Here is a 16,251-nt window from a genome sequence, read left to right on the forward strand (position 1 = left end):
ATAATAAGTTGTAACTCAGTAATTCTGATCAGCTGTTGGTAGAAGAGGTAGAGCTATCTATGTATTACCTCATATGAAACAAAACTAAACAATTGCTTTTGGGAGTCTTTTTCTCTTTTTTTATATATTTTTTTTTATTTTTTTCAAATAATGATTTTACCTTACCTTCCGCAGTCTTTTCCTTTGCAAAGGACATTAACAGTAAAATTTAGCTGTGTGTCTCTTCTTCAGTGTCTCTCTAATGAAGAAATATCATTGCAGTGAACTTCTTATCTGAAAGTAAAAAGCTTTATTGTCAGCTATGTACAACATTGTACTAAATGACAGCTTTTCCTATGTTCTCCCCCTTCCTCTAGTTGTCCATTAGAACTGTTTGTACTGATATTTTAATACAATATTCTATTAAGATTTTCCTAGTTATGATGCCATGATTAGGCAATTCTATCTAGTTTTCCCTTAGGGACTTCAGTTAGTATCTCTCATACATTATAAATAGGGAATATTTTAGCAGATAGTTGTTACTTGTCCCCCACAGCAGATTATCATTTATTCTCTAAGATGATAAAAGACAAATTGCACTGCAATATAAAAGTTAATTAAAGCAAACATTTTGATAACTCTTACGCAAGTCATAATCACAAACCCACAAAATCCAAAACCCACAAAATCCAAATCCACAAAACTGAGTTTGGTCTACCACATATGTAGTAGATAGAATGAGGAAAAATAATTAGTTTTATGGCGTGTGGTTTCAAAAATGTACTTAGTGTTAGAACTTTTCTTGTGCTCTTGTCTTCTAAATTGCAATAGTGAATTCCTGTGAGATTGACAATTTGCAGTGGTTAAACCTAACAGAGCTATATCTCTATACACCCTTTCAGATATAATTCTATGTGTTATATTCAGCCCATATACTCATATGACAAACTGTTTCAATTTCTTAAAACCTTGGGATTTTCTTTATTTCAGTGCTCTTTAGCCTTCTGAATTGTTTTTTTCTTTTGCTAGTTCCACCCATTTCTTCATTGGAGCAACTTCTATCTTACTACTGTAGATTCCTTTGCAGGGACTTGAGAGTTAAGTTGTTTAATACCAGTATAAGCATCTTCTCTTATCTGTGTTATGGGTCCCAACTGTTCTGCCTCATCTACAGCTATGGAAGGAGTTAAATCTTCTCGGTGGGTACTGTCTCTGTACAGCAAGACTCTTCTAAACAGTAATAAAAGTTGATGTAGACCAACATTTATCATAACTAAATTTCTGTATGTTAAGAATCAGTCATGCAGTTCCCACTCATACTAATCGTAACCATTGGGATCTTTTTTACTATACTTGCTTCATTTAATCATTTCTTGAAAAAAGCCTTTGTGGATGTGATAGATGTCCTGTAGCATGTCATAGAAAATTGCATTACATCTCATGTAATACTCAAAAAGCTTCTAGAGTATGCTTTTTTTATACATCTTAGATTTTTGTACCTATTTCTATAGATTCATATTACAGACCTATGGCAAATATTAGTTTCAGTTGTACTAAATTTTAAGAGACCTTTTAACAAGGTGTGTTTAAAGGATTAGCATTGATATTATGTATTATCTAGTCTCTTGAGGTTTATAATAAGGGAGTATGGATTAGGAAATATTCCAGGAGTAAGTAAACTGTTCTGCACTAAGACTGCGCAAGCTTGCTGTGCACTAGTATCCCTCTATAAAAGGTGTCCAAGAGTGTGTTGTCCTCATCTGGAGTGTAGGTTTAAACCTGAAGGGCATTACTTTGAAGTATGTTATCATGCATCCATGTGATCCCTTCACTTTCTGAAACAGGAAGCAATCAACCAATTACATCAAAGTTATGAGTATTTATTATATGTCTGTCTTTCTCTGAAGTACTGCTACAGTCTGTTTCATCGAAAAATGCACTCGTGATGCTTTAGGCAAGGCAGTGGCCAACCACCATGTTTTGTTTTGAGACATGCTTTCATACAATTTAAAGAGCAGTGGTAATTAAAGACACAACTCAATGAAGAAAGAAAAGCAATGCAGTCTATCTTCTTTAGCTGAACCAATTAAATTGTAGAAACTACATAGCTGTTTTGTCCAAGCTTTGGGGCATTTCTTCAAGTTTTATTGCACCAGCTTATGGTTCTTTCTGTGTAAGTCTTGTTCACCTCTCTAAATTACCTTTAAAAAAGGATTGAAGACTAATGTCTTCATCTTGCTCAAGCCTGAGGAGAGGTGGTGTAGGTATCTGTCACATATGATGAAGGATAAAAGTGAAAAAGAAGTAATGCCCTGAATAAACTACATTTGCCCTGGGATTACAGTTTTAATAACTTAGCATTTCCAATCAATCATGAACAAAGAATTTAGGCAGTCCTCTGTGTCTTTCTGAGACGACCACTATAATTGCCTATAGTATCTAAAGTCCTGCTACCCTTGTTGGCATTAGTATTTGATGAGTGGTCTTGTTTATACGGACCATGATTACAAATGTTTTTGTCATTTTGAGTGTTATCTTGTTTTTCATGGCACATACCTGTTTTTGTTTGTTTCTTTGATTCAGAATAACACATTGAATGCTGGCTGCCTGAGAAGTGAATGACTTTGCCAATTGATTCAAAAGTAAAGCTGACTGGCAGTGATTGTAATAGAATAAATTAGACAAATATATTATTGCTCTCCTTCCTCAGATTTTATTTTTATTTCTTTTTTAATGTTTTCCATGTGTTCAGGGTGTTCTAATCTATTTGGCCAGTAGTTTGACAGTGTATTTTTTATATGGCCAGACTTAATCCATTAGTTTTGCTTTTTGAGAGTGAAGCTCTGTTAAATTAATATACTCAGTTGAGAGATTTCTTTTCACCCATGGTTATGGAAACATTTAAAATGGAATGCGTTTTTGGATACTGCAATTCTCAGTCTGTATTCTTTATTTCTATAAGCACAGACTAAAATAAACAAACAAAAATTTAACTGATCTTTGCCAGAAAGAGGCATATTAAGGAGCCAGTGGGTATGTTTGAGAAGAGTTCCTATGTTTGAAGTACATTGTGAAAATCTGATATTTAAATATGAACACAGACATCATTAATATGCGCTACGTTTTTTGGAGTATTTCTCATTTCTTTATATTTGCAGCTGAATAACAAAAATAGATCAACCTTCTGTTTCAAGGTGTGTTTCTCAGTGTTAGTGTTCTGTTATCACTGAGTTTCAGTGAAAAAGCTCTTCTAAAAACTTGAGGGGTTACAGCATGATGTAAAATAATGACATGACCAAATTACCAGAAAAACAGTGAACTATTTTGCTTTTATTCAGCTCCCTTTATGCTGCATTTGCCTTTATATGATGCTTTGTTCCAGAGTAAAATACAATGTGAGCTGCTGACATAGTGAATCCCAAAGTCAAGACAAGTCAACGTTTGCAACCAAGATGAATGTGTAAGTTTTACAATGCAGAGGTATGTCTTTTGGGCATTGTATTTCTGTAGCTTCATCAGAATGGAAACTCTGACAACGAGTAAAGGTAAAAGAGGCTTGGCTTCTGCACAGATGCATTAAGCTGTGTAGTAAAAGTGTGCACTGTCTAAATGTAAGTGGGATATATAAGAATTCCCCTGCATTTCAGTTTTCCAAAGAAAATGAGAAAAAAAAAGAGTAAAGCCCTCTCACATTATTATTCATGACTGTCTTCCAAACACCTGTCTTACACAAAATTAAATGGACACAGTTCCCGCTTCTTCCTTTGCTATAGTAGGTAGGTATCCAATTAAGATCTCATGGAGTCGATTAAAAAAGACGAAGAACCCATTCTGAGAAAAATTGTATGAAATAAATACATTTTTCTATCCCTCAATTTAAAAAATATATATTTATTAAAGTTATATTTATTATGTATATAGGTTTTATGACAACTGCTTAAAAATATAAAAGCTCAAGATTTTTTGGCTTAAAAATATAGAAAAGTTTGTAAAAGAACAATTTTGACATGAGAATCTAAGAATTTTAAGAAAATAAATTTCAAATGTAAAGTTTGAAATATCTCAGTGTTTATAAATTTGCTTTTTTATGGCTGAGTGTTTTAGCTTACATTTTTTGTCTTTTAGTGTGCTTACAGTTAGATTATTTATGGTTTCTGTCTTCATTTTCTGAGATAACGATGTAGCATCTTCAGTTTTCAGATCTACTTAAAATGTTGTATAACTGACCATAATGGGGGATTATTAAGTTTCTTCAAGTGTAAGGGCACAGAAAGTCTGAATAGGGTCTTTTTACTGATACAAAAGGGTACTTACCTAAGTGAAGAACGTAACTAGGCTCCTATATACCAGTCTTTCACTTTAAGTTGGAACCATGTAAAATTAAAGCACTCAGAAATGGTGACCAGCTAAGATAGCTTTTGCTTGCAAGCCTACATGAATAAAACCAGTATTGTTGTTATTCTTAATACCAGTAACTTTCAATTGAAACATTCTAAAAATTAATACCCACTTGTGTCCCTTCAGTCCCCAAATTGTGTTAAATAACAAGATCTTTAGATGTTTGATCTTAGTATTATGAGTGCATGTTTATGTTCTTTCTTTCCATATTGTAAATATGAATACATACAACCAGAAAACATTTCTAATAGTAATTACATTGTCATTATTATGTAGGGAAAATGTAAAGGACTGATGGTGTTTTATAGGTTACTGAGGTAATTTTTACTTTCAAACATAAATAAAAACTGACCAATTTATGGCCAAATCTTTTCTGAAACCATTTTCTAGCATGAAGTGGCAATTTATTATTTTTTATTTTTTTTTAAATTAGGCCCTTTGTCCAACACCAAGTCGGTCCTTTGGTAGTTATAAATGGTTGCCATGCTGTCATATGCACCTCCCTTGAGCTCTCCTTTTACTATTATCAGTGTAAAAAAAGCCCAGCAACGATTTAAAGACTGTCTTAGTATCCAGCCCTTGCCAATAATGATGAATAGATGATCCAGTAAAGCTGCAGACAGCTTTCAGCATCATGGCTTCTTGTGTTTTCTTGCTGTTGAAAATATGGATCCTGAAAACTCATTCTGTCCTAGAGAAACTCTGGGCTCCAATGCAGATGATACACATAAAGCAGTCTGTGGATAAAAATGCTTTTTCCACTGTTTGTATTTGCATGTATTTTTCCCATGTCTGAGAAAAATATCTGTCCCTTTTTCATGGTTTTCCTCTTTCCCAGCACTTATAACTGCCCAATTAGAATAATGTTTTACATTCCCATAACGGCTGTGCAGAAGATCTGCATCCAATTCTGTGTTTCTCAAACACAATTAGCACTTGTCTTTAGTATTAAATATTCATAATTCTGACCTGAAACAACTGGTGGCTCTTAACTAGCAGAAAGATTGATAACAATCCTTACTTTAGTAAACTGTTTTCTGTATAGTGATATAGGTGCATCCAGCAACTTCAATGTACTGAAAAAATGTAAATCCAGTTCTTTTGTTTCTTGTTCAATTATCATTTTATTATACTGAAGTATTTTTTTCATAAAACAGAGAAAAGAAACATAACATCCTATAAATATTTCTAATATATAAGCTTTCATAAGAGAACAAAATTACTCTGAGTGATACATAATTGCATGGTTGGATAGCATAATTGGTTTTGGCCATTCTTTTCTAGAACAGTCCTTGCCATAAGAGTTATTTGATTACCATATATTAAAATGGCTTCTGTTCAAATGTTAATTTCTCAGTCCTGAAGTCCTATTTTTTTATTATAAAATGTAGTAAGTAGCAATAAATCTAGAGAATGTAGTGATCTTCACCAGTTTTTGAAAATGTACATGAGAGACTTAATTTTCTTTTAAAATCCACCTTATCTGTGCCAATCAGGAGCTGTTAACGGTTTGTGAACCAACTTCTACTCATTCATATTAAAATGTGGTTACTGACATTGCTTTCCATGTGCTGAGAGTTTTTGGAAAATATTCTCTCTCTCATCATTACTGTACTGTGCTAGGAAGACAGACTGAGGAAGCAGAGTGGGTTAGCGGTATAAAAAGGCCAGATTCAGATAACTAGGAATTTCAGCTGGAGAAAGTCTCCTATGCTTTTTATAAACTCACATTATTTAATTTTGGTAGTGGCACTTGAACTATTGATGGAGCAGGGGACAATCAAAATGTTTCCTGGGTATATTCTGTGTTCTCATTGCAGCACTGAAAGAAATGAGTCTGTAATTTTGGGATGCAAGCATTAGAGGGCAAGGCAAAATATATCCTTAGTTTCTTTCTGAATTATTTTTGAGACATTTTGATGTTGTGTTATTTATGAGATTTTACGTATATAGGAAGAGACTGTGACTTTTGAACACTATGCCAAAAATCTCCCTATGCCAACCAATAGTGAAACTAAATAACCAGGTAGTTAGATAATAACAGTTATGTCATGATTATGCCTTCAGGGCTTTACAAAGATCTTTTTTTCAAGAAGACATTGCTAATTTTTTACTGTTTATTTTATTAACTACTTCAGCTAGATATTGATAGTGTTTAGCAGTCATGAATACAGGAGGAAAAACAATGCTAGCTAAAGGCAAACAAGCTAAATTTGTGAACTAAAATGCCTTTCTGAAATTAGAATACAGAACATGTGTGGTAAAGAAGTAATTCCCATTTCATGTAGTTTCTTGCTAATCAGTAAAAATCAGAAGAGGCAGAGGATGAGAACAGGAAACTTTCTTAAGATATTACCTAGTTGAATAAAAGTTGCTGAAATGTCTTGGGGTTCAGGAACTTCATGACTGAGTGACTATAGGTGTGAACATCCCATTAACAGCATATTGAATGTGTTGGCATTCTACTGGACAAAGTCTCTTCGCTGCCAAGACAGCAGTCATGCAAACAGATGTTCCTGAAATCATGACTACTACAGTTCTTTACCAGAAGAAAAGGCCCAGAGACAAAAAGTGTATGGCTCTATCCTTTTTCAGTACAGCTGAATAAGGAGTGAATGTGCCAAAGAAATAATGCTTAGATGACAAGTAAAGACTCTTTCACAGCTAGTGTTCTCTTGACACAATGCATATTCTATTTTCTCTCTGATTGTCTAACAGGTCGTATCTATCAAAACAGTTTTCTGTGAAGGTGAATCAAAATCCTGATTAATACGTGCTATAGACAAGGGACAGCTAATTATTTAGGCTAAGGCCACTGAGTTGGTTTTACTTTTTTCTTAATTCTGGGAAGGGAGAATATATTGCATTATCTGAGACTTTGAAAGGTTTTAGATTCTATACATTAGTTAAGATACAGTAGGAACTACACTCTATTTATACTAAAATGATGGTGAGCCAGTGCCCTTCAGTAAATAAAGAACCAGGCTGAAACATAATATTGCAAAAGAAAACTATGTCCAACAAGACCTTTGCTTTACTAATAAACAGTAGCTGTACTGTAGTATATTTCCAACCTCAAGACCACTCAAATCCTTATTTATTTATTTATTTATTGTATCACATTGGAATCATCAGGGAAGCCAGGGAACATTTTGTTTATGCTTCCTTTTATTTGAGATGAAAAACACAGTAAAACAAATATGCTTGCACCAATTTTTTTTTTGTTTTTCCTATTAATATTATTACATATTTTGAGAATGTATTCTGAACATTTAGGATTTTTTCACCCTTTCTTGGCCTTACAATGTTATACAAAAAAAAAATTATATATATATATATATAGCAATAGTTTTAGTTTTTACTTATTTTACTTAGGAGTGTATTTGCAAATTAAGAAAAAACAAACTAACAAATAATAATCTTCTCTTTTTCTGACCCTAATTATTTCTTTGACATCTTTTTAGTCTTCCTGTACTTTCAAAAGTACAGGAATTTTGCAACATTCAAAGGTTCTCTGTAGTATTTCTAGTTGATAGAAGGAAAGAACGAGATAATTGAGAGGAAATGAGACGATTCCTCTCTCCTTTTTGATGTTTTTTAGATTTCTAAGAAACTGAAGAATCAGTGGGAAACCACAGATGTGTTAAGTACATATATATATATATACTTGCACACATACATGTGTGCACCTATACATGTATACAAAAATCATGCCGTATAACTTAATCACTATGAATGACATAAATATTAAGGGATCTACACTACAGAGAAAAGCCTAAACACAAAGGTGATATGTGTTCAGATGCTCTATTATTTCCATGGTAATCACTTTTCCTGACAAGTGTCCAAACAAGGAATTATAGTTGAAGAAATTGTCACTTTTATATTGCAATTTTTCAAATTGTAATCAATCAAGAACATGCTAGATTACTTATTCACAGCCTATAAATGCAATTTGTAGAAGCTAAATCTTGTCAGCTCATTTCTCATTCTTGACATAGATGTTAAATTTAAGCTCAGCAAGGTAGCTTGGCATCGGTTTCAGGACTGAGTGTATAGATTGCTGAAAGAAGCCTTCAGGTATCCAGAGAAGACTCATTTTTGTGTTCTCTGTAACTGGGAAAGATGCTCATTTTACCTTTCCAAGATGTGCACTTGAAATTTCAGAAAACATGTAGACTGTAGCATGCATTTTCTTCCAAGCCTACAGTACTGTTATTAACATTTCGATCCTGCTATTATGCATGGTGGTTCTTCCTATGCCTCAATTTTAGGGAAGATGCTCTTCAGTTACTTTTGAGGTTACATCACCAGCTCTGCTGTTTTGGTTCATGCTCTCTATGATCTCTTTAAGTGGTAAATTATGGTTTCCGTTTCAGGACACACATAGCTCTTTGGTTTATTCCCTTTCACTTATTCTTTATCTAGCAACAGCAGAAGTTTAAGCTTTAATTCTTGATAACATTAATGATTCTCTGTAGAACTACTTAGTGTGGTATACGTCATTTTTGATATATAAATGATATTACGAACCAAATGCACAGTTTTTAAAGGCTTTTACATTAGTAAATGGCTGTAGGATATAATTTTGCTCTTGACGTCTTAGAAATAAGCATGAACAAAGAGCGTTAGTGTAGGGCTAGGAGGTGTAAACCTGTGACATTTTAACTGTACTTCTTACACTGATACCCCTTTGCCCCAAGTTAAAGATGCCATTACTACATCTATGAATCTCCTATTATGAAATATTGAAGACATTTAACCTTTTGCAACTACCTTATATTTAGAATTACTAACAACGAATGCTATAAGATGCATCTTAGCTTTGCTCGGGCAGTTTGTGTAAGATTGAGTTCTTTTGGGTTTTGAAAGGAGGGGAGTGACTTAAGTCTTCCCTTTAGTGTTTAGTCCTTTTTTGGAAACCAATTTTGTCAAAATAGGAGGACCTATTGATGAATGGCATATTTGCTTACTATTTGTTTACTTCTTGATATTTTTTTATTTTATTGCTTAGTATACATGTGACGAAAAATAATTTGGTGCTGTCAATTGTTAGTTTTGATGGTTATTTCAGTATGGGTAGTGAAATCTTTTAGGAAATTATTTAAAATTTGGAATTAGTAGAGAGAGCCTCAGAATATTATTCTATCTCACTATATTAGACTAATATTAAAGTCATATTTTGAAGTCTTGTACTGTGAATGCGTTCTTACCACTTCTAAACTCATCTGCAGACAGCTCAAAGATTGTATGTACATCTGAAAAAAGTAGAATATATATAATGTATATATAGCAGTTAAATTTCTGTTTCATTTGTATGTAAAGAGATGGGACAAAAAGTTTCAGAAGTATATATCCATACACATTAAAGGCCACTATAATATTTTAAAAAGGAAATCTCCATTATTTTAAGCATACACAATGTTTGGCAGCCTGTGTGTTGCAGAAAGTTCTGAAAAGAAAGGAAGTGTTTAGGAGAACTAGATTAATTCAAGTCTGAACCAGGTAAAAATGAGGACTATGTTCAGTGATTTAGTCCATGCTTTAATTAATTGTATACCATAAAACATTATAGTTTTAAAATGTTAGTGCTGAAGTACAAGATAAAGGAAAAATAAATTCTACAGGTGAATCTGGTTTTAGTCAGCTCATTGTACCATATGAATCAATATAAAGAAAATCAGGATCACAAACATATGGTTGAATATTGCAACTCATATATTTTTGTCCAATTTTTGGAAGCATTCTTAGGCATCCCAATGGCTGGAAAATTAGAGAACACCTGAGGAATGCAATGGTTAGAAAGTAGCTTATATGATTCTTGAATAAACAGTAAAATACTTGAATCAGAAAAGTCAATAATTTGCAATTCTATTGTCATGCTATATCATGAATGTTTTGATGTCTGCAGTTAAAACAAAAAAAAAAAAAAGAAAGAAAAAAGAAAAGATTGGAAAAATATTCTAGAGTTCTTCTACAATTACCAACTTTAGCTTATTAAAATTAAATTTAAGATAATGTTATAATCAACTGTCATTTACATCTAAAATCCATCTTTGTTAGAATGAAATGTCTTTACCCAGGCAAAGACATTCCAGATTCTGTTCCTCAGAAGCTGATGCTGGATATGTTCAGGAAAAAAAAAAAAAAAAAGCAAATATTAATGCTAATATTATGATTTAATGTTAATAACAGAATAGAATCATTAAAAAGAAAAACTAATAGATTCTCAATAACCAGATAAAATATCATAAATTAAAATTAAATATATCTCTGAATATATGTTCTATTTCAGACAGAGTTATTGCCAGATATATATTGTTCAATGGCCCACATTATGTAATGCTTTAAAAGAGTTCTTTGTAATTCTTTGAAATCCTAGGGAATTATTAATCTTGTTTTACTATCCAAGCCTTGATATTTATTTTCATATTTTATTTTTACACACACCAGTGTCATAATTCAACACAGAATGAAAATCTGGAGGGCACTACCAAGATTATTTTGTACCACAGTCAATGTCACTGAACATTTGCTTTACCCTTGAAACTCCTAGCTAAAAGTTTTAGTGTTATTAATTAACAATGGAGATTTTGCAAGTGGACTAAAATGCAATGTTTTTCTTAAAGTTACACTATCAGATTTATGCTTATTGAAAACTGACTTAACCAAATACTTTATTTCTGTGAAAATTATTTTCATTGTAACATGCTGTCATCTAATTGCATAAAAGTAAAAAATCAACACCAATATCCTGTATTTCTCTTATAGGTCACAGTATAGTCATTATTTAATTTGAGCATTCAATTTCTTTGTTAACATCCTCATATTTAGCACATAAAATATATCTGTTAGAGCTATCAACTTCAGAGAAATCTTTGTTTCCCTATGTGAAAAGGAAATTCCATTCCCAGTCACTAGTTTTCTCAGATTTTCCACATAATTGAAAGTTGTTTACAAGAATGTGATCACTGTTGAGGGAGAAGTCTGGATAGTTAATGCAACAGCTGATGGTTTTCTGAACTAACCAGTTGCGGTAATGGGTTTGAAAGTATTCTCCTTATGTTACTTCAAAAATGCACTGATATTTACCAAAGCAGAATTAGAAAGACCTGAAAACTGCAATGTATAGATACAGCAGTATTAGGTATATTAGAACATCTAACAAAGATCTATCAGGTAGGTAGCTTTTTTTTTTTTGGTCTGTTTGTTTTGTTTTGTTTAGTATCATCACCTAGAAACATCTATCATGGAGACTCAGTTCAATCTACCGTTTCAACCATTTACAGATCCCAAGATACAAACATTAGTCCCTACTAACTTTTGAACATTTGTAAGGTAAATCAAGTAATATGTCTTAAGATTTTGTGGTTGGTTGGTTTTGTTTGTTAATGTATATGGTAGATATTTATTTATGGTAGGTATTTTCTGTAGTTTTCATTTTATTATAACTTACCATAGCAAGTCACTTTGTTTAGAAGTAGGTGTTCTTGTACCATTGTGGATGAAAAGTATTCATTTTGACATTTAAAATGCTAAAACCACGTATTTCCAGAAAAGAGGTCCAAAGCTGTGCAGAGCAAACAGGTTTCATGTATGCATGTGTGACTATAGGTTTCCTTCTTTAGAAAAGGTATAATAGGTATGAAGATAGATGTAGACAGAACTGAATATTCAAGGTCTGTATTGCTAGTGCCTTTTTTTTTTCTCTGTGCCTGTGTGGTTAGCAAATAATATAGCCCTATAAAATCTTTTTTCTCTAAGTGATAAAAGCTTATGATTTATAGTTTTCTAAACTGAAATAATGTTGTAGATGTACAACAAGAACATGAAACAAGTTCCCAAAAAGGATTTTGTTTCAGAATATAGTTTGACAAACCAAAAATATTTCATCAGAGGCCATGGTTTGAAATATTTTCTAGTCCATATATTTGGGTCATAATACTGACTCAAATCCTAGGCCCTGGAAATATCACATCTCTATTTCAGAATAGTGGTGGTTCTTTTCCTTTGAATTTCCTGTTACAGGAAGTTTGAAGGTTCTGTCCTGGGACAGATTAAAAATGATATGTACATATACATATATTATTGCTGTCAAAAATTCATTACATTAAGCCAAAATTATTTATATCAGCAAACATAAGGTTCATTTAGTAGCATTGTGGTAGATTCACTGAGATGAGCTCCTGTATATTTCAGCTAAGTATTTTCATCTAAGCTTTATTTTCAGATTTGGAACAGCAACTTCAGGCTATACCTGCAGTAACAATACAGAATATTCAAGTAGATAAATTGTTTGATATATTTTTATTAGCTGTTGTACCAGCCAAACTTCTTTCCTGATAGTAGGAATTAATTTGTGATCAGAAGAACAATAGTTTTCATATTCACGGTATCATTTTGAAAGAAGTCATGCATGGGCTTGTCAAGGCAGGACAGAAAAGCAGGATATGAGAAAACAGACATAGCCATCCTTGTCACCAGTGCTTTAGCAGTTAAATAGATCTAGCCTCCCTGAATAACTGAGGTCTTGAATTATTGAAGTATCTTCTTATTTTCATTCAGGAGAAGATATGAGACTTACTTTGAAAGAGAGATATTAAATTCTAAGTGATAGGTCTTAACATCTTTTGTTCAATACATGAATATTATTTAGCGAGTATCTATTATTCCTACTATAGAACGTTACCTTGCTTAAACTATATAGAAAGAAAATTGCCGAAGTTAACAAACATTCAGATTTTCAAAACCCTCTTATTTCTGTGGTCTTCGCATCTGCCAGGCTTCATCTGTACTTAGGGAAGTGGAAAGCCTTTACCAGAGGGTGATTTTGTGCTCCAATTTGTCTTTTAAAAGAACATCTCTCATTCTGTTACTAGTAGAAAAAGCCTCAGGAAGCTGAGTTAAAATTATCCTTTGTGAATAACCCATCCCAGCCCCAAAACAGACTATCAAAGGAACTCAGGCAATTAGCAGACTGATTTCAGTCAAATTTAGTTACTGAACTGCTTTTAAAGATCTTATAAGTCTTTCGCGTGTTAACAGGAAATATTCTTGAATGGAGCAGCTAGTGAAACTAAGAGTTTCTTTTAACCACTGTTTCACTCAACTTGGAAATTGACCTGAGAAATGAGTTTGCTAGGATAAAAATAAAAACTGCTAGACTTTATTATTCCAAGAAAGGCATCTTCTGCAACTTTCACTTTTGTATATTCACAGAATGTCAGTTCTATTGTCTATTGTCTATTGTACTGTTTAAGATTATTTTAATGTCTCCAAGACATGCTACAAAAGAGAATAAACAAAGAAAACAGTGAAAGCACGTATTTCTTAACAATTAATGTGAGCTAAGCTTCTCTTACATCCTGAGGTTAGTATTTGAATATAGAGTTTACAGTTTTGGCCTTGCTTTCATACCTATGGAAAAACATAAGTGACTTCTGTTGGAAACGAGTAATAAAAAATAAAGAAAGAAAACCCTAGGAACAGTCTGTGCTGCTTCTTTGACAGCAAGCAATGAACTGAATAAGAAATAACTTCCCATCTCTAAAGCAAGCAAGAGATTTAAAAATACATTAATAACATAGTGAATGTATATGCAACATAGTGAATATGTAGCTATCAATAAATATTACCCCATAGCAAACATCTGAAGCTAATATAACATATTCTAATATTATATTTCCCATTAAAGAATGTCAAATTCTTACCCAGTAAAATATAGAGAATTAAACCAAGTATATCTGTGTCTCGTGAATCAAAAATTATATGAAAACATTGAACATAGACACCAGAGTCATAGTTTAATGTATTTCCTCATATATCGGAACATACTGTAATTAAAATATTTTTTATAGGTTTTAAATCTCAACAGAAGTAGTTTGACAGCTGCAGTATATACTTTTGGATCAATTTCTTTAAAAAATTGAAAACAGAATAAAAGCTACAGCAGATGAAATATATCAAGAGATGTGACTGCAAAATTTATTGACATGTTTTGTATTTATGTAGGACCTGTCTGAATTCAATGGCATTACCACAGTATGGACTCATAGCAATTTTCTTACTGGAAAAAATACTGAGTTATTTTGCTCCTTAAAGTAACTTATACTGACACAGATGGTGATTACTAATAGACATGAACAACAGAGGCCAGCCAGAGAAAAGAGTGGACCACAGAAAGGATCACGTCTTTGCACTTTTTCGTTCATGTCTATTGCAGACAGCACCTGTTCCTGAAGGTGCTGTTCCTTTATCACTTACTGTTCCTGCAGTTCCTTCATCATTTACAATAATGTAGTCAGGAGAGGACTTCCCTGATATTACTGGGTTGTGCTGGTTTAAACATTGTGCAAGTGATGAATGTCTTTGTATGTCATTGAACAGGATTATAATTCTGAATATCTGAACAGTTAGAACATACAAATATGTATAATGATATGTAAGTATAGATCAAATACATCTTAAGCCAAGTGACCTCTCTTCAGCAGCAAACAACAGCCAGTTACATATGTCTAGAACAGGGAACAAAAACAGGCTAAATGTGAAGTGATACTTCCCAGGAATTCTAACCTAGCTTCCAAAGTTCAGGGTATTTTTCAGCAAGAAGTGGTATATATATATTTAATAACCACTGATCTATCTTTTCTCCAGGTATTTGTCCTGTTACTTTTTCAGGCCATGTAAATTTCAGTATCCAGAACATCCTGTAGCAAAAATCACGCCATAGTTAAGTTAGGTATCTACCTTCCCTTAGATTGCTTTGAACTTTCTGCCTGATGGCTTCACTTGCTCTTTCTCCCTCTTTTTTAAGAGAAGAGAGAATGAGCATGTATTCCTTATTAATCCCTGTTAGGAAAATACAATCAATAGAGAAAAATGGTGAAGTAGGTTAAATGCTTGGGTCCAAAATCTTAATTATAAGAGAACAGTTAGGGAAATCAGATGTAACTTTTATTTGGGGGCATATACAGAAATTGAAATATCACAGTTCTCATTCTTGACAATATAGATATTCCTGTGCAAAGTATAATTGTGGATGTAATTTTCTAAGAATGAGCCTGAAAATGAATTTAATTGAACTCAGGTTAAACTACTTCAACTAAGATAAGATGAATGTTGATTAACAGAATCAGATGCCAACTCAATTAAGGTAATTCAACATTAACAAGGCAGCATTTGTGACATATTTATTGATATGAAGTCTCTTGAAACAAGATTGCACATATTAGCTTTGACGATACTGAAGCTCAGGTATGTTTAGGACATTATGTGAACAGGAACTATGCTTCCTTTCATGTTCATGAACTTAGAATTTAAAATGGAAGTTGTAGTTATAAAGCAACCAGGTTAAATTGCCTAGGCTGGAATCCTCAAATTTTTAACGTGAAAATGGAATTGCAAATACTGAAGACCATAGGGTCATTCTGCCAAAAGAATTTTTTTGTTGTTTTATTGGATCTTAAAAGCAATAACAACAACATTTTTTGAAGATTATTGAATCAAAGCATTTGTTCCTCAGATTGTCAAAATACAGCTCACCCTGTAATAAAAATAGAAGCTATCATTACAATATCATGCAAAAAAAAAAAAAAGCACAGCACGGTTGCACTTTACTATGGAGCCCTAACAAATGAACTACTCAGTGTACTCAGTGGATACATTTGAGTTCTAAAAAGTAGAATATACTCATTTGAACTCCACCCTTATATTAAAGAAGTTATGGAACAGCATCACTATATAACAAAACGAAAGAGCATTAAAGCCTTGTTTGTAGGAATGACAGTTTTTTAGAAAAAATGAGTCTGCCATATTGCATTTTTACAAAGGTACTTCAAAACAACCACAATTAAAAAAAGGGGGGGGGGGGGGGGG

General features: G+C 32.8%; 1 long non-coding RNA gene across 1 annotated transcript in view; it reads left to right on the forward strand.

Moving 5' to 3' along the window:
• The window catches only part of LOC310898705, a 200,121-nt gene that overhangs the window by 78,456 nt on the left and 105,414 nt on the right, over nt 1-16,251 (forward strand). The window contains exon 6 of the long non-coding RNA XR_014583567.1: nt 3,362-3,439. This is a non-coding gene — a long non-coding RNA (uncharacterized lncRNA). The remainder of the gene's footprint in view (nt 1-3,361; nt 3,440-16,251) is intronic.

Source organism: Anser anser, assembly GCF_964211835.1.
Source record: "Anser anser genome assembly, chromosome: 4".
NCBI classification, from domain to species: Eukaryota; Metazoa; Chordata; class Aves; order Anseriformes; family Anatidae; genus Anser; species Anser anser.